The 25,324-nt window shown below is 44.4% G+C and overlaps 1 pseudogene; it reads left to right on the forward strand.

Annotated features, from left to right (window-relative positions):
- The first annotated feature begins 5,029 nt into the window (after window positions 1-5,029).
- On the forward strand, window positions 5,030-23,763 carry LOC125518076 (annotated as a pseudogene).
- The last annotated feature ends 1,561 nt before the right edge of the window (window positions 23,764-25,324 follow it).

The raw sequence follows: 25,324 nt of genomic DNA on the forward strand, positions 1-25,324 counted from the left end.
GTTCAGTTTTTGTGTGAAATTCGATTGTCATTATGCTTTTTGATGCTTGCTTCAGAAAAATAAAATCATGGATAGATAGAAGATGGAAACAGTGAGCTTCCTTTCAAGTTAGTAATACTAAAAATCATTTGGCTCATCAATTTTTCATGTCTTGTGTTAAATCCACTCCATTGCAATCTGGCTATGTATGGATGGTCTGGTACAATTTTCCATGGATGAGTATAGTAGTTACATACACATGTGCTCTGTAGTTTTAGTTCTTCTTGTGTTGCTGCACTTAGTCTAGAGATACAACAACATTAGTTAGGTCATGGATGGATGGATCAATACATACAGCTAGCACTGCTAGCAACAACAACAAAATAACCTTGTGATTGATTCTGTTGACGCTAGCATGCTCTATTAGTTTTGGAGCCCAACCATGGACTGTACGTACTAAGCTAGCTCAAGCACACACACATGCAGCTTGATTTATTTCTGTAGATACTACCAGCAACACGCGTGTCTCCTATACTAGCTTGCTTAATTTCTGTACTAGATCAACGACACTAGCACTTACTTGCTTGTGTCATGGAAAAGATCATTCCTATTTATTTGTGCTCTGTTTTCTTTATTATCACGAGTTGCAAAATTAGTAGTGGGAAGTAAACTTTTGTTAACTTGTTGGTTGAACCAATGGAACTACTGTTATATTTGATTTGTTGCTCAACTAGTGCTGCAATGATGGGATCGAATGATTGCATGACCCTAATATTGGCCTATCATTTCAATTATCTTGGTCTTATAGATGTTATTGTTCCTGTCATATAGCACATGCTAGTTTCTTTATCGGTTGGCTGCTGGTTCTGTTTGTTCATATGCATAAGTGCTACTGTTTCTTTGTTATCTTATAAAGGATATAGTCCTTCATTTGTATATAGCCGTAACTCTCTTATTGATCAACATATACTGATTCATCTCTTTACTGCAATTACTCTGTGTACTTCATGATTTGCTCCTGTAGTGGTATAAAATTATAGTTTCTCTTTCAAGCTGGTATCTGTGTTTGATATATACTTGTCTTTATCTAAATACCATGTATTGGTATTTCTTGTATGGTTTAGTACATCATCTACTGGTGGTTTAGTTGTATATTGTACAGGACATAGTCCTGACGGTTGCATGTAGTGATAATTCTTTCTTTGCATTAGCTATTTCATATGTTTCAGATAATTTAGATGCATGCTTATACTCCTATCTATACCAGGTGCATGTGTTGTGCTTGTGTACCTATATACAGAATAGTACCCATGTGTAAGTGGGTGTATGTGTTCTGCTTATAGCAGATGTTTAGTAAATGTGCTATCAATGGCCTATTTCTTCTTGCAGGTTATGGACTATATCTTTCCTTGCCAATTCCCTCTCTCTTAAATCTGATTTGAACAGATGCTGCACTGGTCTCTTCACTTTCTTTCTTTCTCTCCTACTCTCACTGATAAGAACATGTGCTCCTTAATCTTGCCATGCCAATGATGGTGTCCTGAGGCTCTCATCGTTACTTAAAGATGTTGCACTACTTGATCCAATGATGCAATAGTCCTAGCACTACTAGGCTGCCTGAGGACAATCCCTACTTCAAACCCTACCTCTGGGCTAGTTGATTAGTAGTGGGTTTGTTGGATTTCATCTGAAAACTAACCCAAGCTTAATTGAGGGATCCCCTAATCATGGAGTTAGTTCTAGTTTGAGTTGATCTTTGGGTTTGGCTTTGATCTATACTTTGCTGGCTCTACTTCTGTCTTTTGGGTTATTGGCTCCATTTATGTAGTGTTGGCTCTCTTCTACTGTTTCTTTGATCAACTTAATCTGATTGGGGTTTGACTAATGTTTCCAAACTCGTAAGTGCTAGCTCCTACAGCAAAGGCATTTTGCTAAGGGGAATGCTACATTTAAACCTTGATCAAGTTTTTCATGTTTGTTGTTTCTTGTTTTGCAGGTTGATGAACTGGAAGAAAGAAGCAGAAGATGAAGAACTAGATAGTTTAGTATAGGTTTAGTTTAGGACTTTTTCTAGATACGCCCGCTATCTAGCGGGAGAGGGGAGGGAGCATTGGAGGAACCGGATGAAGACGAGTTTCATCGTGATGATGCTCATCGTGATGACCGCAGCTCTCTTCTATGTGATGGTAGTTTAGATGATCGATATCGACTTGTAATGTGAAGACAAACTCGCTATTCGCGGTCTCGAGACTTGTAATATAATGTTCTATCTTTGTTCGGTCTTTTCAATTCGGAGACTAATATGATGAATTGTATTCGGAGACTAATATGATGAATTGTATTCAGAGACTAATCTTCTATTGTATTCGATGAATCTGTTGTTGATGTGTGCTGTCTATATTTTGTCCAATTATACATTTTGTAACCTGTGCAAAAAATAGAAAATAAAAAAAATAAAAAAACCTAATATTCATACTAATGGCGCATCACATCACAGTGCGCCATTAGTATGCCAAAGGATACTAATGGCGCATCATTAAATAGTGTGCCATTAGTATGCCGAAGTTACTAATGGCGCATCTTGTTGTTGTGCGCTATTAGTATGCCAAAGCACCTGGGTATACATGGCCCCCTGGGAGGCATACTAATGGCGCACTGTTGTATATACTAATGGCGCATCTGAGGTGCGCCATTAGTATACCAGATACTAATGGCGCACCAGTGGTGCGCCATTAGTAAAATATACTAATGGCGTGGCACTAATGGCGCACCGCTAATGCGCCATTAATGACCAAATTAGGTGCACCATTAGTAGGCCTTTTCCTAGTAGTGGAAGCTTCAACCTAGAATAGAAATTGATGCATACGGGATTGAAGGGGGACCAATATATCTTAATGCTATGGTTGGGTTTTACCTTAATGAACGTTAGTAGTTGCGGACGCTTGCTAATAGTTCTAATCATAAGTGCATAGAATTCCAAGTCAGGGATGACATGCTAGCAGTGGCCTCTCCCACATAAAAATTGCTATCGGTCTAGTAAAGTAGTCAATTGCTTAGGGACAATTTCACAACTCCTACCGCCACTTTTCCACACTCGCTATACTAACTTTATTGCTTCTTTACTTAAAACAGCCCCTACTTTTTATTTATGTGCTCTTTATTATCTTGCAAACCTATCCAACAACACCTACAAAGTACTTCTAGTTTCATACTTGTTCTAGGTAAAGCGAACGTTAAGCGTGCATAGAGTTGTATCGGTGGTCGATAGAACTTGAGGGAATATTTGTTCTACCTTTAGCTCCTCGTTGGGTTCGACACTCTAACTTATCGAAAGAGGCTACAATTGATCCCCTATACTTGTGGGTTATCACCCATCTTCATGAGCGTCATGTTTGTCCGTTTGTTCGTCGAGATCTTCTCTGTCTTTGGCACCGTCCGGAGTGTGATCGTCTCATGTGCCTGTATTTCTGTCCTTGCTGTGGCGGGGTTTAGAGCGGCGCTGCTGACGCCGGCGCTTTGGTTGTGTCTTGGGAGGCTCGCCCTCGGCTGGCTTTTCCTTGTCCTCGCCGCTGTTCTCTTTGGGTGTATCCACCATGTATACGTCGTGCGACGAAGTGGCCGTCCAGCGTCCGGTAAATGGCGGGTTTTGGCCGTGCTCCTCATCCGCATCGTCGTCCATACCGTCGATGTCTTTGGAGCCGTAATCGAGCATGTCGGTTAAGTCCTCGATAGTGGCTATGTAGTGGGTGGCGGGTGGGAAGCGAATTTCCCCGTTACCAGCCTCCAGTTCAAAACGGACATAGTTCGGCTATGAGCCCTCCGCTAAGGATAGATTTCTCAATGAGTTTAACACATCACCCAAAGGCGAGTGCCGGAAGACATCTGCGGCGCTGAATTTGAAGATCGATAGATGATCAAGCTCAGCGTCTGCGGACACGCATATGGTTCGGAACTTATGGCCGGAGACGAGTCCGGAGTTTCAGTGACACAGGTATCACATAAGGTTAGATCTGTGTGAGGCTCCAACACCGCGGAATCTGTGGCTTCCGTGGCGGGGTTGAGCTTCCCGTCCTCGGATGGCGCGGTCTGCTCTGGATCTAAGGCCGGAGCGGTTACATGAGCAATTTCCTGAGTATGGTTCGATGATAGATTTAAATCATGTTCATCGTAGGGGTAGGGAGCGGCTGCCGTGGTATCTAATCCATCAAAGATCAAGTCTCTGCGGATGTCCGCGACGTAGTTCAAGCTCCCAAATCTGACCTGATGGCCAGGGGCGTAGCTGTCGATCTGCTCCAGATGGCCAAGCGAGTTAGCCCGTAGTGCATAGCCGCCGAACACAAAGATCTGCCCGGGGAGGAAGGTTTCCCTCTGGACAGCATCGTTGTAGATGATTGAAGGAGCCATCTACCTTTTGGGGACGACACAGTGGAACTCTCAATGAAAGCACCAATGTCCGTGTCAAAACCGACGGATCTCGGGTAGGGGGTCCCGAACTATGCATCTAAGGATGATGGTAACAGGAGACGGGGGACACAATGTTTACCCAGGTTCGGGCCCTCTCTATGGAGGTAATACCCTACTTCCTGCTTGATTGATCTTGATGAATATGAGTATTACAATAGTTGATCTACCACGAGATCGTAATGGCTAAATCCTAGAAGTCTAGCCTGTATGACTATATCTCTTTCCGGATTAAACCCTCCGGTTTATATAGACACCGGAGGGGACTAGGGTTACACAAAGTCGGTTACAGAGAAAGGAATCTTCATATTTGGTCGCCAAGCTTGCCTTCCACGCCAAGAAGAGTCCCATCCGGACATGGGTAGAGTCTTCGATCTTTGTATCTTCATAGCCCATTAGTCTGGCCCATGTCCAACAGGCCAGACGCCCGAGGACCCCTTAGTCCAGGACTCCCTCACCCAGCCGCTCTATGGCGCGCCCCACAGCGGTGTCTAGCATCACCCGAGCCTTGCATCGAGCGGCCTCCTGCATCACCCGGGCAGAGTTCTGAATCTGCATCCGGCCCACGGCCACGTCCCGCAGCTAGGCCATGGCGATGTCCCGCGACAGGGCCATGGCGGCGTCCCGCACCCACAGCAAGGCCACGACGACGTCCCACAGTAGGGCCATGGCGAGGTCCAGCAGCACCTGTTAGCGGGCCCTACTCATGGCAGTGTCCCGCACTCGCAGCAGCCGCTGGCGGCTGGCTCCTACGGCGCTGCCCTGGCCAGTCCGTGGCCGACTTCGTCTGCGCTACAGTCGCCCTATGTCCCCGCTGCCCCTTCTTCCCAGCTGACAACGGATAACTAACTATCATGACGTGCTCAGGTCTTTCCACTTCTGTTGGGAAACGTAGCAATAATTCAAATTTTTTCTACATGTCACCAAGATCAATCTAGGAGATACTAGAAATGAGAGAGAGGGAGTGCATCTTCATACCCTTGAAGATCCCTAAGCGGAAGCGTTCAAGAGAACGGGGTTGATAGAGTCGTACTCGTCGTGATCCAAATCACTGATGATCCTAGCGCCGAACAGACGGCACCTCCGCGTTCAATACATGTACGAAACGGAGAGATGTCTCCTCCTTCTTGATCCAGCAAGGGGAGAGGAGAGGTTGATGGAGATCCAGCAGCACGACGGCGTGGTGGTGGAAGCAGCGGGATCTCGGCAGGGTTTCGCCAAGCACCAACAAGAGGGAGAGGTGTCATGGAGGGAGAGGGAGGCGCCAGGGACTTGGGTGTGGCTGCCCTCCCTCCCCCCACTATATATAGGACCCCTAGGGGGGGCGCCGGCCCTAGGAGATCCAATCTCCAAGGGGGGCGGCGGCCAAGGGGGGGGACTTGCCCCCCAAGTCAGGTGGGGCGCCCCCACCCCGAGGGTTTCCAACCCTAGGCGCAGGGGGAGGCCCATGGGGGGCGCACCAGCCCACCAGGGGCTGGTTCCCCTCCCACTTCAGCCCATGGGGCCCTCCGGGATAGGTGGCCCCACCCGTTGGACCCCGGGACCCTTCCGGTGGTCCCGGTACAATACCGATTACCCCCGAAACTTTCCCGATGGCCGAAACTGGACTTCCTACATATAAATCTTCACCCCCGGACCATTCTGGAACTCCTCGTGACATTCGGGATCTCATCTGGGACTCCGAACAACTTTCGGGTTACCGCATACTAATATATCTACAACCCTAGCGTCACCGAACCTTAAGTGTGTAGACCCTACGGGTTCGGGAGACACACAGACATGACCGAGACGACTCTCTGGTCAATAACCAACAGTGGGATCTGGATACCCATGTTGGCTCCCACATGTTCCACGATGATCTCATCGGATGAACCACGATGTTGAGGATTTAATCAATCCCATACACAATTCCCTTTGTCTATCGGTACGATACTTGCCCGAGATTCGATCGTCGGTATCCCGATACCTCGTTCAATCTCGTTACCGGCAAGTCTCTTTACTCATTCCGTAACACATCATCCCGTGATCAACTCCTTGGTCACATTGTGCACATTATGATGATGTCCTACCGAGTGGGCCCAGAGATACCTCTCCATTACACGGAGTGACAAATCCCAGTCTCGATTCGTGCCAACCCAACAGACACTTTCGGATATGCCCGCAGTGCACCTTGATAGCCACCCAGTTACGTTGTGACGTTTGGTACACCCAAAGCATTCCTACGGTATCCGGAAGTTGCACAATCTCATGGTCTAAGGAAATGACACTTGACATTAGAAAAGCTTTAGCATACGAACTACACGATCTTGTGCTAGGCTTAGGATTGGGTCTTGTCCATCACATCATTCTCCTAATGATGTGATCCCGTCATCAACGACATCCAATGTCCATGGTCAGGAAACCATAACCATCTATTTATCAACGAGCTAGTCAACTAGAGGCTTACTAGGGACATGGTGTTGTCTATGTATCCACACATGTATCTGAGTTTCCTATCAATACAATTCTAGCATGGATAATAAACGATTATTATGAACAAGGAAATATAATAATAACTAATTTATTATTGCCTCTAGGGCATATTTCCAACAGTCTCCCACTTGCACTAGAGTCAATAATCCAGTTCACATTGCTATGTGATTAACACTCAAGGTCACATCCCCATGTGACTAACACCCAAAGAGTTTACTAGAGTCAATAATCTAGTTCACATTACCATGTGATTAACACTCAATGAGTTCTGGGTTTGATCATGTTATGCTTGTGAGAGATGTTATAGTCAACGGGTCTGAACCTTTCAGATCCGTGTGTGCTTTACAAATCTCTATGTCATCTTGTAGATGCAGCTACCACGCTCCTTTTGGAGCTATTCCAAATAACTGTTCTACTATACGAATCTAGTTTACTACTCAGAATCATCCAGATTAGTGTCAAAGATTGCATCGGCGTAACCCTTTACGACGAACTCTTTTACCACCTCCATAATCGAGAAAATTCCTTAATCCACTAGTTACTAAGGATAACCTTGACCGTTGTCCTGTGATCCATTCCTAGATCACACTTGTACCCCTTGACTGACTCAAGGCTTAGCATGCTTCAGGTGCGGTACACAACATTGCATACTTTAGAGCCTACGTCTAAAGCGTAGGGGACAACCTTCGTCCTTTCTCTCTATTCTGCCGTGGTCAGGTCTTGAGTTTTACTCAATACTCATACCTTCTAACACAGCCAAGAACTCCTTCTTTGCCGATCTATTTGGAACTCCTTTAAAATTTTGTCATGGTATGTGTTCGTTTAAAAATACTATTAAGCGATTTTGATCTATCCTTATAGATCTTGATGCTCAATGTTCAAGTAGCTTAATCCAGGTTTTCCATTAAAAACCACTTTTCAAATAACCCTGTATGCTTTCTAGAAATTCTACATCATTTCTGATCAACAATATGTTAACAACATATACTCATCAAAAAATTCTATAGTGCTCCCACTCACTTCTTTGGAAATACAAGTTCCTCATAAACATTGTATAAACCCAAAATCTTTGATCATCTCATCAAAGCGTACATTCCAATTCCGAGATGCTTACTCTAGTCCTTAGAAGGATTGCTGGAGCTTTGCATACTTGTTAGCATCTTTCAGGATTGACAAAACCTTCTAGTTGTATCACATACAACCTTTCCTCAAGAAAATCATCGAGGAAACAATGTTTTGACATCCTATCTGCAAGATTTCATAAATAATGCAGTAACTGCTAACATAGTTCCAACAGACTCTTAGCATCGCTATGAGTGAGAAAGTCTCATCGTAGTCAACTCCTTGAACATGTCGGGAAACATCTTAACGACAAGTCGAGATTTCTTAATGGTGACACTTACCATCATTGTCCGTCTTCCTTTTAAAATCCATCTGCACCCAACAGCCTTAAGACCATCAAGTAGTTCTTTTCAAAGTCTATACTTTGTTTTATACATGGATCCTCTCTCGGATTTTATGGCCTCGAGCCATTCGTCAGAATCCGGGCCCACCATCGCTTCTCCATAGCTCGTAGGTTCATTGTTGTCTAGCAACATGACTTCCAAGACAGGATTACGTACCACTCTGAAGTAGTATGCATCCTTGTCGACCTATGAGGTTTGGTAGTGACTTGATCCGAAGTTTCATGATCACTATCATAAGCTTCCACTTCAATTGGTGTAGGTGCCACATGAACAACTTCCTGTGCCCTGCTACATACTAGTTGAAGTGACGGTTCAATAACCTCATCAAGCCTCCATCATCCTCCCACTTAGTTCTTTCGAGAGAAACTTTTCCTCTAGAAACAATCAATTTTGCTTCCGGATCTGAAATAGGAGGTATACCCAACTATTTTGGGTATTCTATGAAGATGAATTTATCCTCTTTGGATTCGAGTTTATCAGCCTCAAACCTTTTCACATAAGCATCGCATCCCCAAACTTTCAAGAAACGACAGCTTAGGTTTCTCTAAACCATAGTTCGCACTGTGTCGTCTCAACAGAATTGTGTGGTGCCCTATTTAAAGTGAGTGCGTTCTCCCTAATGCCTAACCCATAAACGATAGTGGAAATTCGATAAGAGACATCATGGTATGCACCATGTCCAATAGGGTGCAGTTGTGATGTTCAGACACACCATCACAATATGGTGGTCCAGTGTTGGGGAACGTTGCAGAAAACAAAAATTTTCCTACGGTTTCACCAAGATCCATCTATGAGTTCATCTAGCAACGAGTATTCATATTGCATCTACATACCTTTGTAGATCGCGAGGGGTAGCGTTCAAAGAACGGGGATGAGGGAGTCGTACTCGACGTGATCCAAATCACCGGAGATCCTAGCGCCGAACGGACGGCACCTCCGCGTTCAACACACGTACGGTCAGCGTGACGTCTCCTCCTTCTTGATCAAGCAAGGGGAAGGAGAGGTTGATGAAGATGGCTCCAGCAGCAGCACGACGGCGTGGTGGTGGTGGAGCAGCAGTACTCCGGCAGGGCTTCGCCAAGCTCGTGACGGAGGAGGAGAGGTGTTGGGGAGGGGAGGGGCTGCGCCTTGGATGTCTCTAGCAGCCCTCCCCTCGCCCCTCTATTTATAAGGGAAGGGAGAAGGGGGGCCGGCCCCTCTAGATGAGATCTAGAGGGGGGCGGCGGCCAAGGGGAGGGGGCTTGCCCCCCAAGCAAGGGGGGCGCCCCCCTTCAGGGTTTCCCCCAACCCTAGGCGCATGGGCCCTAGGGGGAGTGGCGCCCCAGCCCACTTTGGGCTGGATCCCTTCCTCATACAGCCCATAAGGCCCTCCGGGAGAGGTGGCCCCTCCCGGTGGACCCCCGGAACCCCTCCGGTGGCCCCGGTACAATACCGATATGCCCCCGAACCTTTCCGGTGACCGTATGACAACTTCCCATATATAAATCTTTACCTCCGGACCATTCCGGAACTCCTCGTGACGTCCGGGATCTCATCCGGGACTCCGAACAACTTTCGGGTTACTGCATATACATATCTCTACAACCCTAGCGTCACCGAACCTTAAGTGTGTAGACCCTGCGGGTTCGGGAGACATGCAGACATGACCGAGACGACTCTCCGGTCAATAACCAACAGCGGGATCTGGATACCCATGTTGGCTCCCACATGCTCCTCGATGATCTCATCAGATGAACCACGATGTCGAGGATTCAATCAACCCCGTATCCAATTCCCTTTGTCAATCGGTACGTTACTTGCCCGAGATTCGATCGTCGGTATCCCAATACCTCGTTCAATCTCGTTACCGGCAAGTCACTTTACTCGTACCGTAATGCATGATCCCGTGACCAAACACTTGGTCACTTTGAGCTCATTATGATGATGCATTACCGAGTGGGCCCAGAGATACCTCTCCGTCATACGGAGTGACAAATCCCAGTCTTGATCCGTGTCAACCCAATAGACACTTTCAGAGATACCCGTAGTATACCTTTATAGTCACCCAGTTACGTTGTGACGTTTGGTACACCCAAAGCACTCCTACGGTATCCGGGAGTTACACGATCTCATGGTCTAAGGAAAAGATACTTGACATTGGAAAAACTCTAGCAAACGAACTATACGATCTTGTGCTATGTTTAGGATTGGGTCTTGTCCATCACATCATTCTCCTAATGATGTGATCTCGTTATCAATGACATCCAATGTCCATAGTCAGGAAACCATGACTATCTGTTGATCAACGAGCTAGTCAACTAGAGGCTTACTAGGGACATGTTGGTGTCTGTGTATTCACACATGTATTACAATTTCCAGATAACACAATTATAGCATGAATAAAAGACAATTATCATGAACAAGGAAATATAATAATAATCCTTTTATTATTGCCTCTAGGGCATATTTCCAACAGTCTCCCACTTGCACTAGAGTCAATAATCTAGTTACATTGTGATGAATTGAACACCCATGGAATTCTGGTGTTGATCATGTTTTGCTCTAGGGAGAGGTTTAGTCAACGGATCTGCTACATTCAGGTCCGTATGTACTTTACAAATATCTATGTCTCCATCTTGAACATTTTCACGAATGGAGTTGAAGCAACGCTTGATGTGCCTGGTCTTCTTGTGAAACCTGGGCTCCTTGGCAAGTGCAATAGCTCCAGTGTTGTCACAGAAGAGTTTGATCGGCCCCGAAACATTGGGTATGACTCCTAGGTCGGTGATGAACTCCTTCACCCAAATTGCCTCATGCGCTGCCTCCGAGGCTGCCATGTACTCCGCTTCACATGTAGATCCCACCACGATGCTCTGCTTGCAACTGCACCAGCTTACTGCCCCACCATTCAAAATATACACGTATCCGGTTTGTGACTTAGAGTCATCCAGATCTGTGTCGAAGCTAGCGTCGACGTAACCCTTTACGACGAGCTCTTCGTCACCTCCATAAACGAGAAATATTTCCTTAGTCCTTTTCAGGTACTTCAGGATATTCTTGACCGCTGTCCAGTGTTCCTTGCCGGGATTACTTTGGTACCTACCTACCAAACTTACGGCAAGGTTTACATCAGGTCTGGTACACAGCATGGCATACATAATAGAACTTATGGCTGAGGCATAGGGGATGACACTCATCTCTTCTATATCTTCTGCCGTGGTCGGACATTGAGCTGAGCTCAATTTCACACCTTGCAACACAGGCAAGAACCCCTTCTTAGACTGATCCATATTGAACTTCTTCAATATCTTATCAAGGTATGTGCTTTGTGAAAGACCTATGAGGCGTCTTGATCTATCTCTATAGATCTTGATGCCTAATATATAAGCACCTTGTCCAAGGTCCTTCATTGAAAAACTCTTATTCAAGTAGGCCTTAATGCTGTCCAAAAGCTCTATATCATTTCCCATCAAAAGTATGTCATCTACATATAATATGAGAAATGCTACAGAGCTCCCACTCACTTTCTTGCAAACGCAGGCTTCTCCATAAGTCTGCATAAACCCAAACGCTTTGATCATCTCATCAAAGCGAATGTTCCAACTCCGAGATGCTTGCACCAGCCCATAAATCGAGCGTTGGAGCTTGCACACCTTGTCAGCATTCTTAGGATCGACAAAACCTTCCAGCTACATCATATACAGTTCTTCCTTAAGATAACCGTTAAGGAATGCCGTTTTGACGTCCATTTGCCATATCTCATAATCATAGTATGCGGCAATTGCTAACATGATTCGGACGGACTTCAGCTTTGCTACGGGAGAGAATGTCTCATCGTAGTCAACCCCTTGAACTTGTCGATAACCCTTAGCGACAAGCCTAGCTTTATAGATGGTCACATTACCATCCGTGTCTGTCTTCTTCTTAAAGATCCATTTATTTTCTATGGCTCGCCGATCATCGGGCAAGTCAGTCAAAGTCCATACTTCATTTTCATACATGGATCCTATCTCGGATTTCATGGCTTCCAGCCATTTGTCGGAATCCGGGCCCGCCATCGCTTCTTCATAGTTCGAAGGTTCACCGTTGTCCAACAACATGATTTCTTAGACAGGGTTGCCGTACCACTCTGGTGCGGAACGTGTCCTTGTGGACCTACGAAGTTCAGTAGCAACTTGATCTGAAGTTTCATGATCATCATCATTAACTTCCTCTCTAGTCGGTTCAAGCACCTCAGGAACATTTTCTTGAGCTGCGCTACTTACCGGTTCAAGAGGTAATACTTCATCAAGTTCTACTTTCCTCCCACTTATTTCTTTCGAGAGAAACTCTTTCCCTAGAAAGGATCCATTCTTGGCAACAAAGATCTTACCTTCGGATCTGAGGTAGAAGGTATACCCAATAGCTTCTTTAGGGTATCCTATGAAGATGCATTTTTCCGACTTGGGTTCGAGCTTTTCAGGTTGAAGTTTCTTGACATAAGCATCGCATCCCCAAACTTTTAGAAACGACAGCTTAGGTTTCTTCCCAAACCATAATTCATACGGTGTCGTCTCAACGGATTTCGACAGAGCCCTATTTAAAGTGAATGCGGCAGTCTCTAAAGCATAGCCCCAAAATGACAGCGGTAAATCGGTAAGAGACATCATAGATCGCACCATATCCAATAGAGTGCGATTATGATGTTCGGACACACCATTACGCTGAGGTGTTCCAGGCAGCGTGAGTTGTGAAACTATTCCACATTTTCTTAAGTGTGTGCCAAATTCGTGACTCAAGTATTCTCCTCCACGATCTGATCGCAAAAACTTGATTTTTCTGTCACGTTGATTCTCAACCTCACTCTGAAATTCCTTGAACTTTTCAAAGGTTTCAGACTTGTGTTTCATTAAGTAGACATACCCATATCTACTCAAGTCATCAGTGAGGGTGAGAACATAACGATAGCCACCACAAGCCTCAACACTCATTGGACCGCACACATCAGTATGTATGATTTCCAATAAGTTGGTTGCTCGCTCCATTGTTCATGAGAACGGAGTCTTGGTCATTTTTCCCATGAGGCATGGTTCGCACGTGTCAAATGATTCGTAATCAAGAGACTCTGAAAGTCCATCTGCATGGAGCTTCTTCATGCGTTTGACACCTATGTGACCAAGGCGGCAGTGCCACAAGTATGTGGGACTATCATTATCAACCTTACATCTTTTGGTATTCACACTATGAATATGTGTAGCATTACGCTCGAGATTCATTAAGAATAAACCATTCACCATAGGAGCATGACCATAAAACATATCTCTCATATAAATAGAACAACCATTATTCTCGGATTTAAATGAGTAGCCATCTCGAATTAAACGAGATCCTGATACAATGTTCATGCTCAAAGCTGGTACTAAATAACAATTATTGAGGTTTAAAACTAACCCCGTAGGTAAATGTAGAGGTAGCGTGCCGACGGCGATCACATCGACCTTGGAACCATTCCCGACGCGCATCGTCACCTCGTCCTTCGCCAGTCTCCGCTTATTCCGCAGCTCCTGCTTTGAGTTACAAATGTGAGCAACCGCACCGGTATCAAATATCCAGGAGCTACTACGAATACTGGTAAGGTACACATCAATTACATGTATATCACATATACCTTTTGTGTTGCCGGCCTTCTTGTCCGCTAAGTATTTGGGGCAGTTCCGCTTCCAGTGACCACTTCCCTTGCAATAAAAGCACTCAGTCTCGGGCTTGGGTCCATTCTTTGGCTTCTTCCCGGCAGCTTGCTTACCGGGCGCGGCAACTCCCTTGCCGTCCTTCTTGAAGTTCTTTTTACCCTTGCCTTTCTTGAACTTAGTGGTTTTATTGACCATCAACACTTGATATTCCTTTTTGACTTCTACCTCTGCTGATTTCAGCATTGAAAATACCTCAGGAATGGTCTTTTCCATCCCCTGCATATTGAAGTTCATCACAAAGCTCTTGTAGCTCGGTGGAAGCGACTGAAGGATTCTGTCAATGACCGCGTCATCCGGGAGATTAACTCCCAGCTGAGTTAAGCGGTTATATAATCCAGACATAGTGAGTATGTGCTCACTGACAGAACTATTTTCCTCCATCTTACAGCTGAAGAACTTGTCGGAGACTTCATATCTCTCGACCCGGGCATGAGCTTGAAAAACCATTTTCAGCTCTTCGAACATCTCATATGCTCCGTGTCTCTCAAAACGCTTTTGGAGCCCCGGTTCTAAGCTGTAAAGCATGCCGCACTGAACGAGGGAGTAGTCATCAGCACGTGTCTGCCAAGCGTTCATAACGTCTTGGTTCTGTGGGACGGGTGCGTCACCTAGCGGTGCTTCTAGGACATAATCTTTCTTGGCAGCTATGAGGATGATCCTCAGGTTCCGGACCCAGTCCGTATAGTTGCTGCCATCGTCTTTCAGCTTGGTTTTCTCTAGGAAAGCGTTGAAGTTGAGGACAACATTGGCCATTTGATCTACAAGACATATTGTAAATATTTTAGACTAAGTTCATGATAATTAAGTTCATCTAATCAAATTATATAATGAACTCCCACTTAGATAGACATCCCTCCAGTCATCTAAGTATAACATGATCCGAGTTAACTAGGCCGTGTCCGATCATCACGTGAGACGGACTAGTCAACATCGGTGAACATCTTCATGTTGATCGTATCTTCTATACGACTCATGCTCGACATTTCGGTCTTCTGTGTTCCGAGGCCATGTCTGTACATGCTAGGCTCGTCAAGTCAACATAAGTGTTTGCATGTGTAAATCTGTCTTACACCCGTTGTATGTGAACGTTGGAATCTATCACATCCGATCATCACGTGGTGCTTCGAAACAACGAACTGTCGCAACGGTGCACAGTTAGGGGGAACACTTTCTTGAAATTATTATGAGGGATCATCTTATTTACTACCGTCGTTCTAAGTAACAAGATGCAAAAACATGATAAACATCACATGCAATCAAATAATAATAGTGACATGATATGGCCAATATCACATAGCTCCTTTGATCTCCATCTTGGGGCTCCATGATCATCTTGTCACCGACATGACACTATGATCACCATCATCATGATCTCCATCATCGTGTCTCCATGAAGTTGCTCGCCAACTATTACTTCTACTACTATGGCTAACACGTTTAGCAATAAAGTAAAGTAATTTACATGGCGTTTCTCAATGACACGCAGGTCATACAAAAATAAAGACAACTCCTATAGCTCCTGCCGGTTGTCATACTCATCGACATGCAAGTCGTGATTCCTATTACAATAGCATGAACATCTCATACATCACATATACGTCATTCATCATTCATCACAGCTTTGGCCATATCACATCACAAAACACTTGCTGCAAAAACAAGTTCGACGTCCTCTAATTGTTGTTGCAAGTTTTTACGTGGCTGCAATAGGGTTCTAGCAAGAACGTTTTCTTACCTACGTGAAAGCCACAACGTGATTTGTCAACTTCTATTTACCCTTCATAAGGACCCTTTTCATCGAATCCGCTCCAACTAAAGTGGGAGAGACAGACACCCGCCAGCCACCTTATGCAACTAGTGCATGTCAGTCGGTGGAACCGGTCTCACGTAAGCGTACGTGTAAGGTTGGTCCGGGCCGCTTCATCCCACAATACTGCTGAAGCAAAATAAGCTAGTATCGGCAAGAAAGTTGACAACATCAATGCCCACAACAAATTGTGTTCTACTCGTGCAAAGAGAACTACGCATAGACCTAGCTCATGATGCCACTGTTGGGGAACGTTGTAGAAAACAAAAATTTTCCTACAGTTTCACTAAGATCCATCTATGAGTTCATCTAGCAATGAGTATTCAGATTGCATCTACATACCTTTGTAGATCGCGAGCGGAAGCATTCAAAGAACGGGGATGAGGGAGTCGTACTCGACGTGATCCAAATCACCGGAGATCCTAGCGCCGAACGGACGGCACCTCCGCGTTCAACACACTTACGGTCAGCGTGACGTCTCCTCCTTCTTGATCCAGCAAGGGGGAAGGAGAGGTTGATGAAGATGGCTCCAACAGCAGCACGATGGCGTGGTGGTGGTGGAGCAGCAGTACTCCGGCAGGGCTTCGCCAAGCTCGTGACGGAGGGGGAGAGGTGTTGGGGAGGGGAGGGGCTGCACCTTGGATGTCGCTAGCAGCCCTCCCCTCGCCCCTCTATTTATAAGGGAAGGGAGAAGGGGGGCCGGCCCCTCTAGATGAGATCTAGAGGGGGGCGGCGGCCAAGGGGAGGGGGCTTGCCCCCCAAGCAAGGGGGGCGCCCCCTTCAGGGTTTCCCCCAACCCTAGGCGCATGGGCCCTAGGGGGAGTGGCGCCCCAGCCCACTTTGGGCTGGATCCCTTCCTCATACAGCCCATAAGGCCCTCCGGGAGAGGTGGCCCCTCCCGGTGGACCCCCGGAACCCCTCCGGTGGCCCCGGTACAATACCGATATGCCCCCGAACCTTTCCGGTGACCGTATGACAACTTCATATATAATTTTACCTCCGGACCATTCCGGAACTCCTCGTGACGTGGGATCTCATCCGGGACTCCGAACAACTTTCGGGTTACTGCATATACTATCTCTACAACCCTAGCGTCACCGAACCTTAAGTGTGTAGACCCTACGGGTTCGGGAGACATGTAGACATGACCGAGACGCTCTCCGGTCAATAACCAACAGCGGGATCTGGATACCCATGTTGGCTCCCACATGCTCCTCGATGATCTCATCGGATGAACCACGATGTCGAGGATTCAATCAACCCCGTATACAATTCCCTTTGTCAATCGGTACGTTACTTGCCCGAGATTCGATCGTCGGTATCCCAATATCGTTCAATCTCGTTACCGGCAAGTCACTTTACTCGTACCGTAATGCATGATCCCGTGACCAACACTTGGTCACTTTGAGCTCATTATGATGATGCATTACCGAGTGGGCCCAGAGATACCTCTCCGTCATACGGAGTGACAAATCCCAGTCTTGATCCGTGTCAACCCAACAGACACTTTCGGAGATACCCGTAGTATACCTTTATAGTCACCCAGTTACGTTGTGACGTTTGGTACACCCAAAGCACTCCTACGGTATCCGGGAGTTACACGATCTCATGGTCTAAGGAAGATACTTGAACATTGGAAAAACTCTAGCAAACGAACTATACGATCTTGTGCTATGTTTAGGATTGGGTCTTGTCCATCACATCATTCTCCTAATGATGTGATCTCGTTATCAATGACATCCAATGTCCATAGTCAGGAAACCATGACTATCTGTTGATCAACGAGCTAGTCAACTAGAGGCTTACTAGGGACATGTTGGTGTCTGTGTATTCACACATGTATTACGATTTCCGGATAACACAATTATAGCATGAATAAAAGACAATTATCATGAACAAGGAAATATAATAATAATCCTTTTATTATTGCCTCTAGGGCATATTTCCAACATCTAGGCGGTATTAGTTGTGAAACAATTTCCACAATGTCTTAATTGTGTGCCAAACTCGTAACTCATATATTCATCTCTATGATCGTATCATAGATATTTTATCATCTTGTCACGACGATCTTCAACTTCACTCTGAAATTACTTAAACCTTTCAATAATTCAGACTTGTGTTTCATCTAGTAAATATACTCAGTATCTACTCAAATCATCTGTGAAGTAAGAACATAACGATATCCACTGCGTGCCTCCGCACTCATTGGACTGCACACACCAAAATGTATTGCTTCCAACAAGTTGCTTTCTTGTTCTATCTTACTGAAAACGAGGCCTTTCAGTCATCTTGCCCATGTGGTATGATTTGCATGTCTTAAGTGATTCAAAATGAAGTGAGTCCAAATGATCCATCTGTATGGAGTTTCTTCATGCATATCTACCAATAGACATGGTTCGCATGTCTCAATCTTTAAAAAATGAGTGAGTCCAAAGATCCATCAACATGGAGCTTCTTCATGCGTTTTATACCAACATGACTTAAATGGCAGTGCCACAAGTATGTGGTACTATCATTACTATCTTATATCTTTTGGCATGAACATGTGTATCACTACGATCGAGATTCAATAAACCATTCATTTTAGGTCCAAGACCATTGAAGGTATTATTCAAATAAACAGAGTAACCATTATTCTCTTTAAATGAATAACCGTATTGTGATAAACATAATCCAATCATGTCTATGCTCAACGCAAACACCAAATAACAATTATTTAGGTTTAACACCAATCTCGATGGTAGAGGGAGCATGCGATGCTTGATCACATCAACCTTGGAAACACTTCCAACACATATCGTCATCTCATCTTCAGCTAGTCTCCGTTTATTCCGTAGCCTTTTATTTCGAGTTACTAACACTTGGCAACTGAACCGGTATTTTAATACCCTGGTGCTACCAGGAGTACTAGTAAAGTACACATTAATATTAACATATTTCCAAAATACTTCTGTCGACCTTGCCAGCCTTCTCATCTACCAAGTATCTAGGGTAGTTCTGCTTCAATGACCGTTCCCTCATTACAGAAGCACTTAGTCTCTGGTTTGGTTCAACCTTGGGTTTCTTCACTAGAGCAGCAACTGATTTGCCGTCTCATGAAGTATCCATTCTTTCCCTTGCCCTTCTTGAAACTAGTGGTTTAACCATCAACAATTGATGCTCCTACTTGATTTCTACTTTTGCGGTGTCAAACATCGCGAGTTGCTCAAGGATCATCATGTCTATCCCTGATATGTTATAGTTCATCACGAAGCTCCAATAGCTTGGTGGCACCGACTATGGAGAATCATCACTATTTCATCTGGAAGATTAACTCCCACTCGATTCAAGCGATTTTAGTACTCAGACAATCTGAGCACATGCTCAACGATTGACCTTTTCTCCCTTAGTTTGCAGGCTTAAGAAACTTTTCAGAGGTCTCATACCTCTTGACGTGGGGACTAGTATGAAATCCCAATTTCAGTCTTTGGAACATCTCATGTTCTGCGATGTTTCGAAAACATCTTTGGTGCCACAATTCTAAACTGTTAGTATTACGCACTGAACTATCACGTAGTCATCAAAATGTGTATGTCAGATGTTTCCCAACATCTACAGACGACGCTCGAGGTTCAACGCACTGAGCGGTGCATTAAGGACATAGCCCTTCTATGTGGCAACGAGGACAATCCTCAGTTCACGGACCCAGTCCGCATAATTGCTACTGTCAACTCTCAACTAAATTTTCTCTAGGAACATATCTAAAATAGTAGAACCAAAGCGTGAGCTACGATATAATTTGCAAAGAGCTTTTGACTATGTTCATGATAATTAAGTTCATCTGATCAAATTATTCAATGAACTCCCACTTAGATAGACATCCCTCTAGTCATCTAAGTGATACATGAGATTCGATCGTCGGTATCCCGATACCTCGTTCAATCTCGTTACCGGCAAGTCTCTTTACTCGTTCCGTAACACATCATCCCATGATCAACTCCTTGGTCACATTGTGCACATTATGACGATGTCCTACCGAGTGGGCCCAGAGATACCTCTCCGTTACACGGAGTGACAAATCCCAGTCTTGATTCGTGCCAACCCAACAGACACTTTCGGAGATACCCGCAGTGCACCTTTATAGCCACCCAGTTACGTTGTGACGTTTGGTACACCCAAAGCATTCCTACGCTATCCGGAAGTTGCACAATCTCATGGTCTAAGGAAATGATACTTGACATTAGAAAAGCTTTAGCATACGAATTACACGATCTTGTGCTAGGCTTAGGATTGGGTCTTGTCCATCACATCATTCTCCTAATGATGTGATCCCGTCATCAACGACATCCAATGTCCATGGTCAGGAAACCGTAACCATCTATTTATCAACGAGCTAGTCAACTAGAGGCTTACTAGGGACATGGTGTTGTCTATGTATCCACACATGTATCTGAGTTTCCTATCAATACAATTCTAGCATGGATAATAAACGATTATTATGAACAAGGAAATATAATAATAACTAATTTATTATTGCCTCTAGGGCATATTTCCAACAACTTCTCCGCAATCGCTACTTGGAGGGTTTTGTTGATGGCACTCTGCCGTGCCGACCGCCGTACTATCCAGGGCATCATGCGTGGGTGGCTCGGGATCAGGCCATTCTCTCGGCCATCCAGTCCTCTCTTACGGAGGGGGTCTCTTCACTGGTCATCTGCACTGCTCCGTCTCGGGACGCATGGATGGCTCTTCATTTAGTTCCAAGATATGTGACCAAGTCATTGATGATGTAGATAATAAGGTTTCAAGCATGTGTTCCCATTGTCGGTATTCCTCCGTATGGAGTTATCTTTGCCAAACATAAACAATTTGGTTTGCCAACTTCCAATGGACATCAAGAAAGATGTATCATTGTGTGAAAATCCAAAAAAAATGCACTAAGTTAACCACTTAGCAATATTTCCACTCTTCCTTTTCCAAATAGTATGTCATAATCAATAGATTCCAAGACGGAGCAATACATGAAATCCCTTCTCACGTAAGTTAAATAACATGTCCTATAACAATAATAGTTTTCCTCCACAAAAGGAGTTTGATGGCATAATTTCCAATCCAAAGTACCTCAAATTTAGCATTAATGACAAAGCACAGAAATATATATAATTTCCTTTGGAACTATTAGCATGTCAATAAAAATTGCTACTGTATTCCAGCAATAAGACATAGCCAAAATCCATTTATACTTGAAAAAAATAGCCCCAAATAAATAAATGTAGTGCAAATATTACCATTAGGCATACCGACGAATGAAAAGAAAAAAATCCTTGTCCTCAGAGTGACTCTCATCTTCCTCCACAAACAAGTGATGCTCAATAATAATACTTGTTCTTCTCTTAAATCGATCCCTTTCTAGGTTATGTGTAATTTTTCGGACATTATTTGCACCATAGCAATTTCGTAAATCATTTGCTTGGTGTAATCCTCCCACGCATTCATGATTTAGAGTCCTCCTAAATTTCTTCCAAGGAGATGTACTTTCCTTGTGGTCCCTTACATGTAATGGATTAGCAACCAAACAAGTTAGAACATTAAATAATGATATAATAAATAAATCAATTAAACTATGCAAGAGTATTCCCTCCTTGACAGCATGTGTGCACAGGTGCGCGGCGTCCATGTAGATTCCTCCGACCAGCCAAAAAAAAAACAGTCAAAGTACAAGCGGCAGCAGTGAAGGCTCAGCTAGGTATGCACTGCCTTGGACATCGAGCAGCAGCAACGGAAGCAGTAGTAGTCAGCCGCCAAGGTAGTACTAGTGTGCGCGGTCCTGCGTGTTGACACGCGCGCCTCACTAACAACTTGCCTGTATCCTGGAAAAAAGAAATTCCAAGAACGACCACGATTCCGATCTCGACGAGATCATGTAGATACCATAGTTTTAAATAGCTGGCCATAGTTTCGTTATAGCCCGCTATAGACTTTTCAACAGGGTGTTGCTAAATGATCGATTTTATAAATAACCCGTTATAGCTCGCTCTATAGCTCTTTGGAAGTCCACCGCTATTTTCCATAACCCGCTATTTAAAACATTGAAAACTAGCACCAGGTTCTTCCATCTTATCAATCATGCGCCCGTCCAGATTCGTGAAAGAACCAGCCAGCAACTTGTAGCGGAGTACTACGACAGATTAGTACTAGTCTTTGTCGATCCATGCACCAAACAACAATTTGTTCATCTTTTCCCGGATTGGGTGAAGCCCTGTGAAACCCTCCAGCGATTAACTTGGTGTTGACTGTTGACTGCCACTGAAACACCCATGGCAATCGGCAGATACTTGATCGATCCCGCTACGGAAGATTGCAGCGAACCATCAAGGCAGACATGAGCGGAAACTATACTTGATCGATCCCGCAGCGGATGCACGTGACACTGGAACAGATTGACGGGAAGGAGGCGACTTCGCCACGGCTAAGCAAGTCATGCCAGCGGCATAGATCAGCAGCCTAGTTCAGATGTCAATGTTAGAAATTTAGGGTTTATGGTCTATCACTTATTTCTTTAAGCTTATCCGTGCCGCTTACAATTTGCATATCCGAGGTCAGGATATAGGGATCTTCTTATACTATCTTTTCAAAGAGTCTACCTTTCATACAGATATAAGATTTTTAGTTTTTCACTAGTTTCCGGGATAGAGTCTAGATGAAATTACCAACCACGATCATATTTGTCTGTTAACAGATTCTATCCGTTATGTCCCCGGAGTACGCGTTTGTGAGCAACGTGCCGTAGTAGAGTGTAAATTCCTCTAATTATGTAGATCAACATTAGGGCTGTAACTAATTATACGATCTAGCTCCTTCCAATCATCAGTGTACCCGAGTAGTCTTTCCAATATAAATAGTATATTGGTATTCCACTGATAATCAAACAGCTTCCTTAAGCATATAAAACTTAAGTACATTCCAACAAGTGATAATTCCATGATAATCAGATAAAGTAATTCCATGCACAAATATATGTATAATTCCATAATGAGGTATTCCGAATATTAGTAATTCCTAGTAATTTGAATATAGTTGCAGGACAGATAATTACAACAGCAGTGTCCGACCCCGTGCACCGCCATTACGTCCTGCTGCCCACCGTCCCCAACGATCTGAAAGTGCTGATCCGTAGACCGCATCTCCTCGGTCTGGAGATGTTCTTTGCTCCCGGCGAGGATGAGAAGGACCCTTTATCATTTAGGGTGGTGTGCTTGGCGCAATGCAGAGTGAATCTGCTGCTTCTGGTCTTCTCCTCTTTGGATGGACAATGGCATGTTCGTACTTATGACCAATGGAGTGCTGGTGCTACGCTTGCTTCATTTGAGGACGCTCAGCCTGGGCTGTCCAAACGTCAATTCGTGCACGGATGCTTCTATTGGCATTTGTATTTCCGGAACGAGTTGCTTGTGTTTGGCGTGCGCGCAATGGAGTTCTCTGCTGTGGACCTCCCACCTGAACAACGAGGGAACGGTTTTTTCATTGTCGAGGCAGCAATAGGAATGCTCGGGATGCTGACTCAATGCTGTGATGAGGGTGGCGAAGACGAAGATGACTCATATTGGCTCAGGTATTCCATTTTGAGAAATAACCAATGGCACTTGGAGAAGATCATTCGGTTGCCCTTGTCAGTAAAGTGTGCGAATCTGGTTGATGTAGCTGGGGGATACCTACCCATAGAAGCGTTGTACACCACATCTTCACAAGAGAAGCTAAGTTCGGATACTTCTCGGTGGACGTGAAGACATTGCAGGTCGAGTTGTTTGCTGCGCTTAGCAAACCCATCTATCCTGCTCAACGACTATATGCTAGTTTTCCACCATCATTGTGTGCACCAACTTTATGAAACGGTCAGTGTGTTATCTACTATTTGCTTACTTTTGTTTAACTTGGACTAAATGTTATACAACAAAGGTATCTGGTTTGTTCACATCATTTCCAATTGATTGTCTTACCCAATATACACTTATTTCTTTTTTTTCCTTTATATGTAATCTGTGTATGAGTAGAGATCGTCAAATTACAACAGCTCCATGTTTCTGCTCCAAAGAGCAGTTTTCAATGCAATGAGGTAGTTCTGGTAGTTCTTTTTTGCCAATCCACTGCAGATTACTCCATAAATCAGTAATATAGAACACAGTTAGTTCATCTATTAGGTCCACATGTGACCGTAGATTGCATTGGTCAATTTAGTGGAATGGTTGATTTTTTGTTGTCTGTCGATTTTCTGCTGTTGACTACTAATCAAAAAGTAGGTCACATATAGTGCCAGTAATCTTAGGTATCTCCATGCAAATATCCAGTGATTCACTGTAATTATCTCCCTCCAAGTATTTTTCTTCCTTTCATGTAATTCACTGTTACTGGGCAATGTGATGTGTATCTCTTTGCAAATGTCCACCCAATATATTTGATGCTTGTTGACTGCCTCGTATTCCTATCGGTGCCTTGTTCATATGGAAAGTTGATGGTGTTTCATCTATGCGCAGATGCTGATGCTATGTTGAAGAAGAGTTGATACCTCCGAGGGTGTTGGTGTCTATGAAGAGAAAGTGATGCGTGGATCTGATGTTTTCGCTTGTTCGATGCATTGGCATTGGTACTGGCGTGTCGAAAGTGATGCGTGGGTTGGAAGTGTTCCAGTTTCTGAATGTTTAGTACTGACTCTTTACTCTGAACATATTTGTTACTGCAACATCATCGTCTAAACAAGTTGGTGTGCTCTGCTTAAAGTCTGGGTTTGCTTGATAATGTCCACCCAATGTCATCTGAGAAATTTGCAGTTGCCGAACTAGTTGTATTTTCTATCTCCGTCGATGCTTAGTTGTACGATCTACTGTAGGGGCCAAATTTATGCAGATCTTAGGTGTACCATTTCTCTGTTGCTAATGTTTCCTTTACTGTTCAGTAGTTCACAGAAAAAATGGGCTACAAAAAATGCTAATTTGAACGTTCAGGCAATGTCAGGCCTGAACATGCAGAAGCTGAAACTGGTTGCAAAATCTTTGGTAGCAGTAACTTGTTGATATGCTAGCTTCAGGGCTGTCTTTTGTGTTCCAAGAGATCAAATGCCGCGTCCATCCGGATAGTTGAACAAGCTCTCGGTATTCTTTGGAGATCGAATGCCCAGACTCCTCCAGAATGATTCAAGTGACATATAAACAGATCCACCAGTTACCATGATCTACAAGGGGATATTGGCAGGTTTCTCTCTAGTTTTTTTTTTGGAAAAGAAGGATAACACCCGGCCTCTTGCATCTTTCTTTTTGGAAAAGAAGGAAAAAACCCCGGCCTCTTGCATCGAGCGATGCACATAACCATATATTATTAAGAGCATCTCCAACAGGCACGTGATTTTAGCGCCACGCTGAAAATGGCCTACCGTTTAGGGCGCCCCAGTGGACACG

Source organism: Triticum urartu, chromosome 7 (assembly GCF_003073215.2).
Source record: "Triticum urartu cultivar G1812 chromosome 7, Tu2.1, whole genome shotgun sequence".
Taxonomy (NCBI): Eukaryota; Viridiplantae; Streptophyta; class Magnoliopsida; order Poales; family Poaceae; genus Triticum; species Triticum urartu.